At 41.5% G+C, this 15,236-nt stretch overlaps 1 protein-coding gene across 2 annotated transcripts in view; it reads left to right on the forward strand.

Moving 5' to 3' along the window:
- OLFM2 (olfactomedin 2) overlaps positions 1-15,236 on the forward strand; it is a 445,169-nt gene that overhangs the window by 213,428 nt on the left and 216,505 nt on the right. The window lies entirely within an intron of this gene.

Consider the following 15,236-nt stretch of genomic DNA (forward strand, 5'->3'; position numbering starts at 1 on the left):
CCAGCTAATCAAAAGAAGAGGCTTGGATTCCAGCAAGTAGGAAGTGGTTCTCAGGGCTACTATTCATTGGCCATAGATTACCAGAGTGGTCACTGGACCACTGAGTCCTGAGAATTCATTGGCACCTTCATTTTCATGTTGCTATAGGGTATTCTCTATTTCTATCTCAGTAATGCAAAAGTATTCAGCTTCAAGGACTGCACTGCCACTTTCCTGACCGCTGTGACATCATCATTTCTAATCCAAACCAATTTGAACACTTGCGTCAAATCAGTGTTCATTTTAGCAACTGAAAGGACACTTTCAATTAATGCGATTGCAATGTAATTCTACTGTAGTCCCAGACAACATCCAGCAATATTAGCAAATTTTGGGCCCAATGCCTTGTGCATGACAATTTATTTTTTTCGGCTTCAATTCTCCACTATTGCTTCGTAAAGGCTGAAAAAGAAGTAGAAATATTAATATATTCTCTTAGAATACCTATACGACTGAGTCAAACTGAATGTAACATCACAAGACTCGTAAAATATGATTGATTTTTACATCTAAAGCTTACGAAAAAAGCATCATAGATGGCCGTATCATTGATCTTTACAGATGAAGTGACCATGATCAAAATAGACTAGTGCCCTTTGGCCTATGTAAAGGGATGGAGTTGTGTGTACTGCCAATAACATAATCTATGAAATTAAAGGACGAGTCAGGGGGCAGAGGATTAGAGCAGAAGTGAGTAGTATCCATGTTTCAGAATGAGAAATACATGCACATCAGTTGTTGCTTCTCTTGTCACACTTCTCTTGGAAGCTTAAAAAAGGGTATGCAAATTGCCTCTTCTGAGAAAAAGAGGACTTAAACTCTATAGCACCACCTGTTGGAAGTAGCGATCCTACAAGTCACAATCAACTCTTTAACGAGTCGTGCAATATGACTTAGGATAAAAGCCAAATCAGTATCTCAATTCGCAGACACGGTGTTTCGGGCTGTTGGCCCTCGACAGTGCGAAGCATGAGAACTAATTTGGCTAGTTAAGAGGCTCTGGACTGGGGTCTAAGGGGTATCTTTTCTCCTTATGGAGAGTGACATACCATCTCTGGCTTGTCACTCAGCAGGGGCGATCATGAAAACGAGCTGCCCGAGTAAAAGGGGGACCTGTCTACTCTCCTCACAGGTCTGTTTTGCCAAATACTTGTATTTCCCATTAGATAATAATTCTGCAGAATCTTTTTCTTCCATTTTTCTTCCATAAAGGTAACCTGTCACCAGGTTTGGCCAATATGAGGTAAGGCCATCACCTTTCAGGCCTGATATACAGCATTCTATAACGCTAAATATCTGCCCCCCAACCTGACCTGAAAGAAAAGAAAAACACCTTTTATTATGCTCACCTGCAGGGCGGTCAGGTCCAATCGGTGTCGATGTTCTTGGTCCGGGGCCTCCCATCTTCTTACGATCACCGTCCTCCTTCTTGCTTTGTGTGGATGAGGCGTCGCTACGTCATCCACACAGTCTCCCCAGCATCGCGCTCCTGTGCAGGTGTACTAATAATTTACAAGATCATTTACAGTTTCCTATAATGCAGAATTTCAATGCATCCATAAAAATCTAATGCTACACTGTGGCTCCGTTTGGGTTCTGAATTATTTCTCACACCTATAGAATTGAATGAAAGAGTCTCTTCAGATTTTCGGAGAAAAATCATGCATGCCGCATTATTTTTCACATGTAAATTACTCATCTGTACTGCCCCATTGAATAACATTGATCCAAATGTGATTTTTTTTTTAACTGATCTGACTGAAAATATGGTAGTGGAGCGGCCCCCAAACGCAGGGCAGCGGGGTACTCGGTACCGGGTCCCTCGGTTCTGGGGATGTCACGGTGGCCTGACCCGGTCCGTGGCCCAACTAAGGGGCGCCCAATTAAAGATGTAGGTGATGGTGTAGGTCGCAGTAAATGAGGAGGACACAGGATTGCGGTCTCTTTACCTTTTTACTGAAGGCTTCGGCATCCGCAATCCAGAGCACTGCTAACAGGGCTGGCTGAGACCGGCTGGTCCGAAGGCACATCCAGAGTTCCTCTTTGCAGGTGGAAATCAGTAGCCTTCCGACTAGCACCTGGGTGTTGTAGTACCTCCCTGCTGAGCACCACGGGATAGTCCTCACAACTGTTGGGTATGTTTCTGTTCTCTCTCTCCGTCCCCCAGATGATATGGATAGGACGCACCCGTATGACGGGGTAGGCCTGGAGTTATTTTATAGGGACCCTAGAGACGCCCCTCTCCCACAATTGCCTCCGTTGTCTTCATTAGGTGTATAGGTGAGACAGCCAACCTAGAGTTAACTGCCCTGCCGTAGTTCAAAGTTATGCGTAGAGCCTATTACTTACTCGGTGCTCCGGCCACCGGCTACGAGCCTCAGAAGGATGTTACCGATCTTATGGCAGGACTCCTTCTGGTTCTATCACCTTTGTGCTGTGATCTCGTTTCTCACTTCTCCACAATATACTTCGCTTCGTGTCCTTTCTTAGGATTCCACCGCAATGAGGTGCAGGCACGGCTCCATAACGCTCTATCTGTGCTAGGCCGCTGTCAGGATCCCACACCTGACCGGTCCTCCCTGGAACTCTCCCAGGCTGCTTTCTCCCTAACTTCCTATCCAACCCCCAGTTTTACCCATGTGTGAGGAGTGGCCTAGTAGATAGGACCTTTTGCTCCCCCTGGTGGCCGGAGTGTGAAGTGTAATGTGTGACTGTGATACCTGGTCAGGTGAACTCTTTTAGTGCCATCAGACGTACCATCACTCCCCTTAGCGGCAGAGCGATGTTACTGCAATGACCAGGACTCTGGGGCGCTGCAGTAGTATACACGATCTCTAACACCATCTAATCAGTGGTGACTGTTACACATTTGTTCTGAGACTGGGCTTTGCTCCCTTCACCCCAGCCAGCTGAACTCTGCTGTGCTCCATGTCAGGCTTTGCAGGTTACCTAACATTGATCCAAGTGTGATTTTTTTTTTAACTGATCCGACTGAAAATACAGTAGTATGCACGATCTCTAACACCAGCTAATTAGTGCTAACTCTTAGGGTACCGTCACACAGTGCAATTTTGATCGCTACAACGGCACGATTCGTGACGCTCCAGCGATATCGTTTCGATATCGTTGTGTTTGACACGCTACTGCGATCCGGATCCCCGCTGAGAATCGTACGTCGTAGCAGATCGTTTGAAACTTTCTTTCGTCGTCTAGTGTCCCGCTGTGGCGGCATGATTGCATCGTGTGACACAGGTTGTATACGATGTGCGCACAGTAACCAACGGCTTCTACATCGCAAATACGTCATGAAATTATCGCTCCAGCGCCGTGTATTGCAACGTGTGACCGCAGTATACGACGCTGGAGCGATACTTATACGACGCTGCAACGTCACGAATCGTGCCGTCGTAGCGATGAGAATGTTACTGTGTGACGGTACCCTTACACATTTATTCCGATACCGGGCTTTACTCCCTTCACCCCAGCCCGCTGAACTCTGCTGTGCTCCATGTCGGGCTTTGCAGGTTACCTGGCATGTGACATCATCTCACTTGGCCTTTCAGGGCTCACTAAGACATACACCTTAGGCCTTAGTATTAAGTCTCCAGCCTAACTATGCTGAGAGGGAATAGTGACACCTAGTTGTCAATTATTTATATAATGGTAAGAGAAATAACTGAGGGATGACACAACACAGAGTTGTAAGTAGAGATGTTCCAGGTTTTTTTATTTTATGGAGAAGTATTTCTTAGGAGAGAAATTTCAGGAACATCGACAGGTTCTCATTAATGAGAATACAAGTATGAAATAAGTGTTTTCCCATATATTGTATGTCAAGAAACGGACAGATTTCTTGCTTTATCCGGCACTCCGAATACAGATCTAATTCAGTGCTCTCCTTCAAAAAGAGCCCCAGACTTTAGGTAGATTTGCCTTAGAAGTGGCACAGCTACGAGTTATGAAAGGATAAAAGGAAAACCAGAAACACAAACAAGGAGAATGACTAAGAGAGACTAGTCCTACACAATGTGCGTTACATTGGAGGGAGCGAGTAGACAAATGACTAACCTGTAATAGATGATGCCGACTTTAGTGTTAAGTAAGAACTGAAAGAAAGTGACAGTCAGGCGACGGAATTGAGCAGCGCTGCTTGTTCCTGCCAGTAGCGCACACACGAGAACAATGGAACAAGTCTCCATGTGTCAGATGAGAGCTCCCAGCAGCTGTTTGACTTCACTTTCTATCATACTCAAAACTCCCCGTTCCTACACCTCTCATATCCCAACCGCTCCATGTTAATTGGATGAAGTGACGGAAAAAGGATTTACAAAATGATCGGAAACAGGGTCGCTTAAAGAAATTTGGGCTAACAGGTGGCTATCCATAGTGAGACCCCATCTAAGCACCTTCACAACACATTAATCTAGTTAATAATTTCTAATCTAATTGACCAAATAGTTAGTAAATAAAACCAATATATTGACTAATAATGTGGTATGATGGACTAAGAATACTGCCATACAGTGATCTAATAATACTACCATTTAGTTACTGAGTAATACCGCCATTCAGTACTGTAATGCTACCTCTTACATATAAAGAAAAATACTGCCATATGATGACCTAATAATAATGCCATATAGTGACTTAGTACTACCATATAGTGACTAACTAATATCATTCTACTTTGATTAAATGATACTGCTGTGTGATGACCTAATAATACCGCCATACAGTGACCTAATAATGCCACCATATAGTGACTGAGTAATACTGCCATTCAGTACTGTAATGCTACCTCTGTACATATAAAGAAAAATACTAAAGTATGATGACCTAATAATAATGCCATATAGTGACTTAGTACTACCATATAGTGACTAAATAATACCATTATACTTTGACTAAACGATACTGCTGTATGATGACTTAATAATACCACCATACAGTGACCTATTAATGCCACCATATAGTGACTGAATAATACTGCCATGCAGTACTGTAATGTTACCCCTCTAAATTTACTGAATAATACTGCTGTATGATGACCTAATAATACCGCCATATAGTGACCTAATAATACCACCATATACTGACTGAGTAATACTGCCTGTGCAACAGCTTAATGTTATCGCTATACATGTACTCAATAATACTGCAGTCTGATGACATAACTCCTTCCCGATATGGCTATTTCCCTTTTTGTTTTATTTTTGTATTTTTCCTCGTTTTTCTTCCAAGAGTGATAACTTTTTTTTGCTTCCGTCAACATCGGCAAACGAGGGCTTGATTTATTGTGGGACGAGTTGAACATTTGAATGACACCGTTCATTCATTTTATCATGTGATTTACTAGAAATCGTTACAAAAATTCCTCGTACAGCAAAATTGTGAAAAAAGCGCAATTCCACAATAGTTTTTTCCTTATGTACAGTGTTCAATATATGGTAAAAGTTACCTAGTTTTATTTTAGAATTAAGTGGTGAAATAAAATTTTGAAATTTGTAAAAAAAATAAATAAATAAAAATTTGCTTGTGTCGCCATTTTCCGAGACCCATAGCGTTTTCATCGTTTGTTTGATAGAGCTGTGTGAGGGCTTGCTTTTTTGCGTCCTGAAACAATGTTTTATTGATATCATTTTGATTGCCTCTTATTGCTATTTTTGGGGTGTTGCCGTGGCCGAAAAAATGTAATTCTGGCGTTTAGATTCTTTTTCTCATTACCCTCTTTACTAATCAAGTTAATTTATTTAATATTTTGATAGATGGGATGAAAGCAGAAATTCCAAATATTTTTATTTTATTTGTTTTTTTATTTTTAATGGGGGAGGAGGCTTGTACCTTTTTTTTTTTTATCATATTTTTTAAAACATTTTTTCCTTATCTACTGTATCTGTTAGTCCCCTTAGGGGACTTGAACCTGCTATTATCTGATCGCTTGTGCCATATACAGCAATACCAAAGTATTGCTGTGTATAGCAAAAATCGTGGTCTCCTATGAGCACCAGAAAGAAGCCGACATTTACAGGAGAACAATCATAACAGGCACATGGTCTTCAGGAGACGTTGGCTGTCATGGTAACCCATCACTACTCTGTGAATGCATCACGGGGGTAGGTGCTTAAAATGATGCGAACCCTGCTGGTTCGGTGTAAATGCTGCTGTTCACTCTCAAAACCCAGTAAAGTAGAGACACCCAACGTTTTGACCCTTCCTTGTCTTAATCATGGGGTTTACTAAAAGACAAAGGGTAAGCGAATAGTTATTCGCTTACCCATTGTCTTTTAGTAAACCCCATGATTAAGACCTGGGAGGGTCGAAACGTCGGGTGTCTCTACTTTACTGGGTTTTGAGAGTGTGCGGTGAATTTTTGCTATTTGTTCCAGGGACCACCACGGTCCGTTCTACCAGCATCTCGCTTCTCCAGTGACCTTGAGTGCACACCAATACCTACTCTAAATGCTGCTGTTAACACCCATGGCTGTAAGAGGCAGATGATGGCAGAATATTATAGCTATCATCAGCCAGGAAAGATGCGGGCTCAGTTACTGAACCTGCATAAAAGTCAGGGATTCGGCATATGACATAACTTTATGTCATTTGTCATTAAAGTGTTATTAGTACTGCCTTATATTGAATGAATAATACAGCATCAGTTACAGCTGAATTATACAGGTTGTGCAAAGACTCAAAATTACCACTATACAGTGACTGAATAATAATGTTGTGTGTCCAGCTAATAGCAGCCCCATGCAATGATATATTAATACTATGATTTAATGTCGTAGTAATACCACCATGCTGGAACCTAATATTACCACTATGCAGTGACTGAACAATACTGCCATATAGTAACTAAATAATACCGCCAGGCAGTCACTTATTCAACTGCTGTACGGCACTCCGCCTCCTAAGTCACTGTATTGCAAGCACTGTATTTCTCAGCTGTTTGGAGGTATTTTTGAGTGCAACTGGCTCGGGGTGCAAGATATGTCATTTTAATGTTGTACAATTAATGTCAGGTTTCCAGGAGATCTAAGGTAGTGTGGCTTTCAGGAATCACATGATTTAATGAATTTGACTAATAACGAGCAAATATTTGAAGGTGGGTACCTTGAAACATCTGTTCATTAATTGTCAAAGCCCCCTTGATTGTCCAATCTTTGTGGTCTCTTCTTTGTTTGCAGTGGCCAGTCCATCTGTACAATTTAGACCCCCATATACATTAGACCAGTGATCCTCAACTCCATTCCTCGAGGTCCACCACCAGATCATGCTTTCATGATCTCTTTGTTATCCATCGCTTGTACAATAGTAAGGAAATTTCTCTAGTGGTCTAAGTTATAAGCTTGGTTACGGTATCTTCTACCGATGGTGGTTCAAGATTACCTATTATTTTCATTTATTTTTTAATTTTGATATATGATTTTCTCGTTGACTTTCTATCGATCCCTAACAAACCACTCTTCTCATGCAATTGAGCACATCAGAGGAGTGTTTTGAGTGAGTGTAGAGGGTGGTATCTCAAGTCCCGGATACTGCTCCTAATCGGTGGCTTCTTTTAGTATGTAAAACATATCTAAAATACATTTTTTTAAATCTACCCTTTAAGAGGATAATGGTAATCTACCTATTGGTTTTCTGAAACAATCATTATCTAGCACACTTTGGTTCCGACCAGTGATAATAAAAAAAAATCAATATGGGTCCCAGATTTTCAGGAAAGAAGTCCCAGGAAAGAAGGGCCTGGTTTTCTTTTCTCACTCCATGGCCCTTTTCAGGAACCTTGTTCGAATTGCTCACTTTCTTACATGTGTTGGTTAATAATGAAGATTCTCTGACAAGAAGGTACTCCAGAGATTCATGCCACCTAGTAGCAGTAAAATGGTATTGAATAAATGCTCTTGTGCCCAGGAGACCCTCAAAAAGTAAGATACCAAGAAGCTTTTAAAAGCAATATCTTGTTTTTCTGGGTTATTCTAAGAAGTACCGTAATTAGTGGAGAACATTATCGTCAAGCGAGGTGGGGCCTCCAGATCTGCAAAGCTCTTAATGAATCTTATTGTTTTGGTAGAAGACATTTTCATTAAAGAACTTGTCTGTCATGAGAAATGTGAGTTTAATGAAGGAAGACATATACATGTTTTCCTCATTTATAATTAATTCTAAATGAGATCTGATGTTACTGGGACACTCACTGATGGGCTTCTCGGGCATTCTGGAAACATGGAAAAAGCTTGAAAAACAATGCTATTTTCGACATGTATTTTGCATTATACATTTAAGAGAGTGTTTTTCTGTTTGGATAGTTTCATGTCTGACAATAGGCCGCTTGTTAGTACTCCACACGTGTCTCTATTGGGCCCATTTTCATGACAGATAAGTCGGGACTAGCTCTAGCTTAGAGGGCATGAAATATTTATCCACCACTTGTTCTTTATCACTTTTCACCATAACTAATTTTCATTTTTGTGTTTTCTTTTATTTTCCACGAAAAATAAGTTTTGTTAAAAAAAAAATATTCTGTTGACATAGCCATTCAAGGGCTTTTTTCTTTTCTTTTCAGGATGAGTTGTAGTCTTGTAAGACACCATTCATTTTACCATATAATGTACTGAATAATGGGGAGACCATTCAAGGGTGGTGAAATGGTTAAAAAATCTTAGCCCTGCCTCTGTGTTTTTTAGATTACTTTTTACGACTTTTATTATGCAGCAAAAAAAGATAAGGCAATAAGATTCTGCAGGTCAGTACGATTACGAAGATACCAAATTTCTATGGTTTTGTTTTTTTAATTGGTGAAAACAAATTTCAGAAGTTTGTTTGATGTTCTACTGTATTGTCCAATCAAACAGAGACTGGGCTAAATTAGAGGACCAAAATGACAGCAAGGGAGGCTTTCAGTTGACCCCCAACTGCATGTCAACCCATCAACACCACAAAGATTGCACTTAAATGGCTTGGTGATTAACAATGGTTTATGAATGGATCATCAGCATTGATTGGTGGAAGGACTTTATTTACCATGGAGATTCTGGCATGGACCTGTTTGGCCATTTATTATAAAGCCTACACAAAGCCAACTAACTAGTCAAATAAAGAAAAGTTCGGCTTGCCTTCATACCCCATCCAGGTGGAGGGCGAAATCCATTTTCATATCCTATGAGTGAATTCTAAGTTAATAGAAGGGGGTCCCAATTTCAAGATTTTTGCTAGGTTTCAGCACGGATTAAAGCTGACCGTAAAGGGTCCTAAGATACTTTGTGATCAATCTATTTTCAAGGGCACTTTTTAACTAGTAAGGATGGAAACCCCTTTTAAAGTAGCACCTCATCAATGTAGGTCAACTTGTGAGTACATTTGTTCCCAAAAGGCAGCTTCCCAAAATCTTGTAGTCAGTATAGACTAATAGTGTTCTCTACTTCTCATCATGTCCTCTCAGTCAGACTGAGTAGTTGTCACAAAGAGCACCTTCACTTTGAAGGACCTGTCTTCAACTAATGTAAATGGGAACTGTGTAATGTTCTATGTTCCCTGTGGTGATGTTGCAGAGAAACTGCATAGCTGACCTCTGTTATGGAACCTTCTACATTTCTCTATATGATGGTTTCTGCACCAAAGTTCTTACATGTTTTGGCATTGTTTTCATGGAATGTCTCCCAGGTTGTATAGTATTGACCAACTCTTAAAAATTTACTGTATGTCAAATTTCTTTCCTACATGAATCCATGTTCTCTGGGTTTTTTAAGTGAATATTTATTAACCAGAGATTGCTTAAAGGGAAAATGTCACCCCCAAATTGAAGATGAGCTAAGCCCACCAGCATCAGGGCCTTATATACAGCATTCTGTAATTCTGTAGATAAGCCCCCGATGTATCCTGAAAGAGGAGAAAAAGAGGTTAGATTATACTCACCTGGGGGGGCGGTCCGGTCCGATGGGCATCGCGGTCCGGTCCGGGGCCTCCTATCTTCATAGGATGACATCCTCTTCTTGTCTTCACGCTGCGGCTCTGGCACAGGTGTACTTTGTCTGCCCTGTGTAGGGCAGAGCAAAGTACTGCAGTGCACAGGCGCTGGGCCTCTCTGACCTTTCCCGACACCTACGCAGTGCAGTACTTTGCTCTGCCCTCAACAGGGCAGACAAAGTACACCTGTGACGGAGCCGCAGCGTTAATACAAGAAGAGGACGTCATCATAAGAAGATGGGAGGCCCCGAACCGGACCGCGATGCCCATCGGACCGGACAGCCCCCCCAGGTGAGTATAATCAAACCTCTTTTTCTCATCTTTCAGGATACATCGGGGGCTTATCTATAGCATTACAGAATCCTGTCGATAAGCCCCTGATGCCGGTGGACTTAGCTCATCTTCGATTTTGGGGTGACAGAGTCCCTTTAAAATGCAGAATCAGTATTTTAAAATGGTCGTCAATTATCATCTCCTAGAACACAATCAAGTACTGTATGTTTCTCGGAAACAGCATTTACCAGGAGGGTCACTCTAGAAGCTGCAAGAATTATTTTGGCAGCCATGTTATGAGAAGTTCTTATTAGAGGTGGCAGACCTGGATTTGTCTTTTGAGGGTGGGATATTAATATGAAGGGATAGCTCTATTGCTGGCTATAAATATGAGATAGCTGAAGAACGAATGTTTGCTCAGCAGTCAGCGATCTCTCCAGATAAACCCATGCTCATGAGATCTTCTCCATGCGTTCATGTGTTATCAATGTGGAGGAAGAAGAGAGCAGCCACCAGACGAATGGCGGCTATTTATCTCCACTGAGAACATAAGGATTGGGGTTGAAATTCCTAATGAGTCCATACACAGTTATGTTCATTCTTTACTGTTGTGTTAAAAGAGTTGTCAAATCCTCCCCCCCAAAAAAAAAACAGTGCCTACTTGTTCCATAGAGGAAGAAATTGTCTCATCCATTGTTAGCCTATCAATTATCATAATTTAAATATTAATGTCTAGGGGAGAACTGCTTCTCCTTCTTGAGACAGCTGGTATGGAGACTTTTAGACGAGGCAAAACTCCACCTGCTTTGGAGGTGGTAATGGGCCTCTCTGAAATGTTTGGGTCCCTGTGTGGCTTCACTAGTTGGAAAATGATATGTCTGCCTCTTCTTCAGCTCATGTCTTCTCTTCTCTTCTGTCTTCATGTTTTGGTGCCTCTAAAACTGACTATGCTTTACACAATGTCATGATATTGCGTGAGACCAAGTCATCGCGATACCATACTGGCGGTGTCAAAGAGTCAAAGTTGAAGAGAAGAAAGAAGCCTGGAGGTGGAGGGAGCCAGAGGTGGACCAGGTGGTGAGCTGGGGATGAGTGGGTATAATATGTTTTTGTTTCTTGAATGTTCTTCAACCGTCAATTAGTGACAATGAAACTGAATTCAACTTAGTTCTAGTTCTTAGTTCCAACCAACTCAAATTTCATCGGGTTTGCTCAGTTCTATGAGGAGGCAAAAAATGGAGCAATTTCTTGCACTGTATCTTACCCTCATTTGTGCCATTCTGTACACAATCCCAATGAGCACTACTCGGGTCATGGACTACGTTATAGGTAAAGGTAATGAAGCGGCTTTTCTACGATCAATAATAATTGGTTACATGAAGCTGTAGGCGGTGTGTTATGAAGCACGGTTTGAAAAACAGGAGAAATATAGAGAGCGGTGAAATGAAGCACAGTGTTCCCTCCCATGGTTATAATGCTGCGTTCTCACGGTGATGGATGAGGTGCAGTGTAAGGGAGGGGGAATATTATGAAGGGACCCATTGCGATTCCAAACTCGTTATCTCATTAGAAGTTAAATCTTCCTCGGGCTGCAGCACTGAATTCATCAGCAGCGCTCATTAGTAGGCGAGCATTTATCATGGAGAGGGAGCGCAGCAGACAGATTGCTGTGAGTGTGTCATAGTGATGGATAGTTGTGTGATTGTCACTCACAATTATACATAGCAGCATGTGACACTGACTTGTCCATGTTTGGTATATTCAGCACACTTGGTTTGCTTATGCCCATGTAAAATGCCAGCCTTAAAAATCCCATGGTAGGAAAGCATGTTCTGCTCATTATCAGTGATTGGAACGTGAAGATGGCATAATAAGGCTGCTGTGCTGGTTTTGTTGACAAGAAATTCCTGCCTGTCTTCATCACGCAGACCTCCTTAAATTACGTTGAGAAGCTGGAGCTGCCAACCACAGCGCCTTCTATTTGATAATATTGCCCTATTGACTTTTCTGCAGTCCCAAGGGGACTAATCAAAGAAAGTCCATGCTACATTCAGGTCTTGAGGTGAGCAAATGGGAACATCTATATAAGATAAGCGTTGACCAAGTGCTCGATTGTCAAAGGGCAGTCTGTTGCACATTTACAGGCACATGCATCCATGGATCAGTTGTGAAGCTACTGTCAGATACCTTTATCGGAACAGACTTATTAAAATCCAACATGCCCAACCCTTGATTCTTCTGGTAGCAGATGTTGGGCAGACTCCATACACATTAGGTCATTGGCAGAGCCATACGCTCTGTATGGCCAACTGTGCTGCTTTTGACTAGTTAAAAGTGCAAGAGATCATTGCCTTCCCCTCCCTCCAAGACTGTTACAACATATGTTGTTTTGCATCATAGTACTTGCCGGGGGGACATTGTTCCCCACTGCCTTAGCTCTATTGGGATTTGATTTGCTGATCTAGTGTGATGTGTAGCTATGTAGTCTTACTTATAGCATACAGCCCTAATAAAAAAAGAGAAGTTGGGACTAAGGGCTTTAGGGGTCCATGCCGATAGTCATATTTTGTATCTATACTGTGGTGCTTATGGCTCTTATGGCATTACACTATATCTCAGATTCTATACAGATCATGTGGCTTATTTCAATATGTCAACTTTCTCAGAATATCCAGTGGACGTTCAGAAAAAGGGAAGACCTCATGGATTCCTGGAAGAGTGGAAAAATTTCCAGCATGACACCGAGGCAGCATTTCTGCAAGGTTGTTTGAGTGTGACACCAGAATGCCATGTCTAACAAGAGATCTGAATGTCCAATTAGGTGGAAGAGGCATGGATGGGACATAGTAACATAGTAACATAGTTAGCAAGGCCGAAAAAAGACATTTATCCATCCAGTTCAGCCTATGTTCCATCAGAATAAATCCCCAGATCTACATCCTTCTAAAGAATCTAAGAACTGTAAGGCCATGTGCACACGTTCAGGTTTTTTCCCTTTTTTTCGCATTTTTTCGAGATAAAAACGCTATAAAAACTCATTAAAAATGCATGCATTATGCATTCTATCATTTAAAATGCATTCTGCATGATTTGTGCACATGGATGCGTTTTTTGCTGCGAAAAAAATGCATCGCGGTAAAAAAATGAGCATGTTCATTAATTTTGCGGTTTTCCTGCGTTTTTCCTGCATTTCTATGCATCTGGGAAAAACGCACAAAAACGCATCAAAAACGCGTCAAAAACGCGTCAAAAAACGCAAAAAAAACCCTCATGCGGATTTCTGGCAGAAATTTCGGTTTTTTTGTCAGGAAAATTTCTGCAAGAAATCCTGACGTGTGCATATACCCTAAGATACAATATTGTTACACTCCAGGAAGACATCCAGTCCTCTCTTGAACCCCTCGCCTGATTTCGCCATCACCACCTCCTCAGGGAAGGAATTCCAGATTCTCACTGCCCTAACAGTAAAGAATCCTCTTCTATGTTGGTGGAAAAACCTTTTCTCCTCCAGAAGCAGGGAATGTGACCATCACATTCCTTGGTATAAACAGATCCTCGGAGAGATATTTGTATTGTCTCCTTATATACTTATACATGGTTATTAGATCGCCCCTCAGTCGTCTCTTTTCTAGACTAAATAATCCTAATTTTGCTAATCTCTCTGGGTATTGTAGTTCCCCCATCCCCTTTATTAGTTTTGTTGCCCTACTTTGTACTCGCTCTAGTTCCGTTATATCCTTCCTGAGCACCAGTGCCCAAAACTGTGCACAGTACTCCATGTGCGGTCTAACCAGGGATTTGTACAGAGGCAGTATAATGCTCTCTTCATGTGAATCCAGCCCTCTTTTAATGCACCCCATGATCCTGTTTGCCTTGGCAGCTGCTGCCTGGCACTGGCTGCTCCAGGTAAGTTTATCATTAACTAGGATCCCCAAGTCCTTCTCCATGTCAGATTTACCCAGTGGTTTCCCGTTCAGTGTGTAATGGTGATGTTGATTCCTTCTTCCCATGTGTATAACCTTACATTTATCATTGTTAAACCTCATCTGCCACCTCTCGGCCCAAGTTTCCAACTTATCCAGATCCATCTGTAGCAGAATACTATCTTCTCTTGTATTCACTGCTTCACATAGTTTTGCATCATCTGCAAATATCAATATTTTACTGTGTAAAACCTTCTACCAGATCGTTAATAATTATGTTGAAGAGAATAGGTCCCAACACGGACCCTGCGGTCCCCACTAGTCACAGCGACCCAGTTAGAGAATATACCATTTATAACCATTCCCTGCTTTCTATCTCTAAGCCAGTTACTTACCCATTTACATATATTTTCCCCCAAACCCAGCATTCTCATTTTGTGTACCAACCTCTTGGTACACAATTGGTACATGAATTAGACAGTACCAAAAAAGGAGTGTGACTTTTGGGAACCACCTGGAATAGTATCAGTGAAAGTTGGCAAGCAAGAGATATAGAAATATTCAGGGAAGCACTAGGAAATCCATATGTTGCTACAATAGGGACTTGCAGGGACTCTATCTGGTACTGGAAAGGGTTCATACATGCAGCTTTAGGGCTCATTCAGACATCCGATTTTTTCCGCATACAATAAATTTGGACTGGTTATTCTCATCAAAGTTTGAGCAAAGTGTGGTATCAGTGTCCTCCAATTTTCTCATCCATTAAGAAATGTAAAACAAAAAATCATCCTCCTCCATTCTGAGAGTCCGTGAAAATCAGATGGCACTCGGATGTCATCCGAGTGCAATCCTATTTTTTCATGGAGCCATTGACTTACATTGTTGATTTTGATTCGAACTGTCTCAGATATTTTTTATAGATCTCTGGGCCCGGAGAAAGAATTGATCAAGTCAATGTCCCCATAGGCCGAGTGATATCCATGAAAATCAGGGGTAGCACTCGTACTCAAAAATTGGACTTCTGAATGAGCCCTC

The sequence above is a fragment of the Ranitomeya variabilis genome, chromosome 5 (genome assembly GCF_051348905.1).
Source record: "Ranitomeya variabilis isolate aRanVar5 chromosome 5, aRanVar5.hap1, whole genome shotgun sequence".
Lineage (NCBI taxonomy): Eukaryota > Metazoa > Chordata > Amphibia > Anura > Dendrobatidae > Ranitomeya > Ranitomeya variabilis.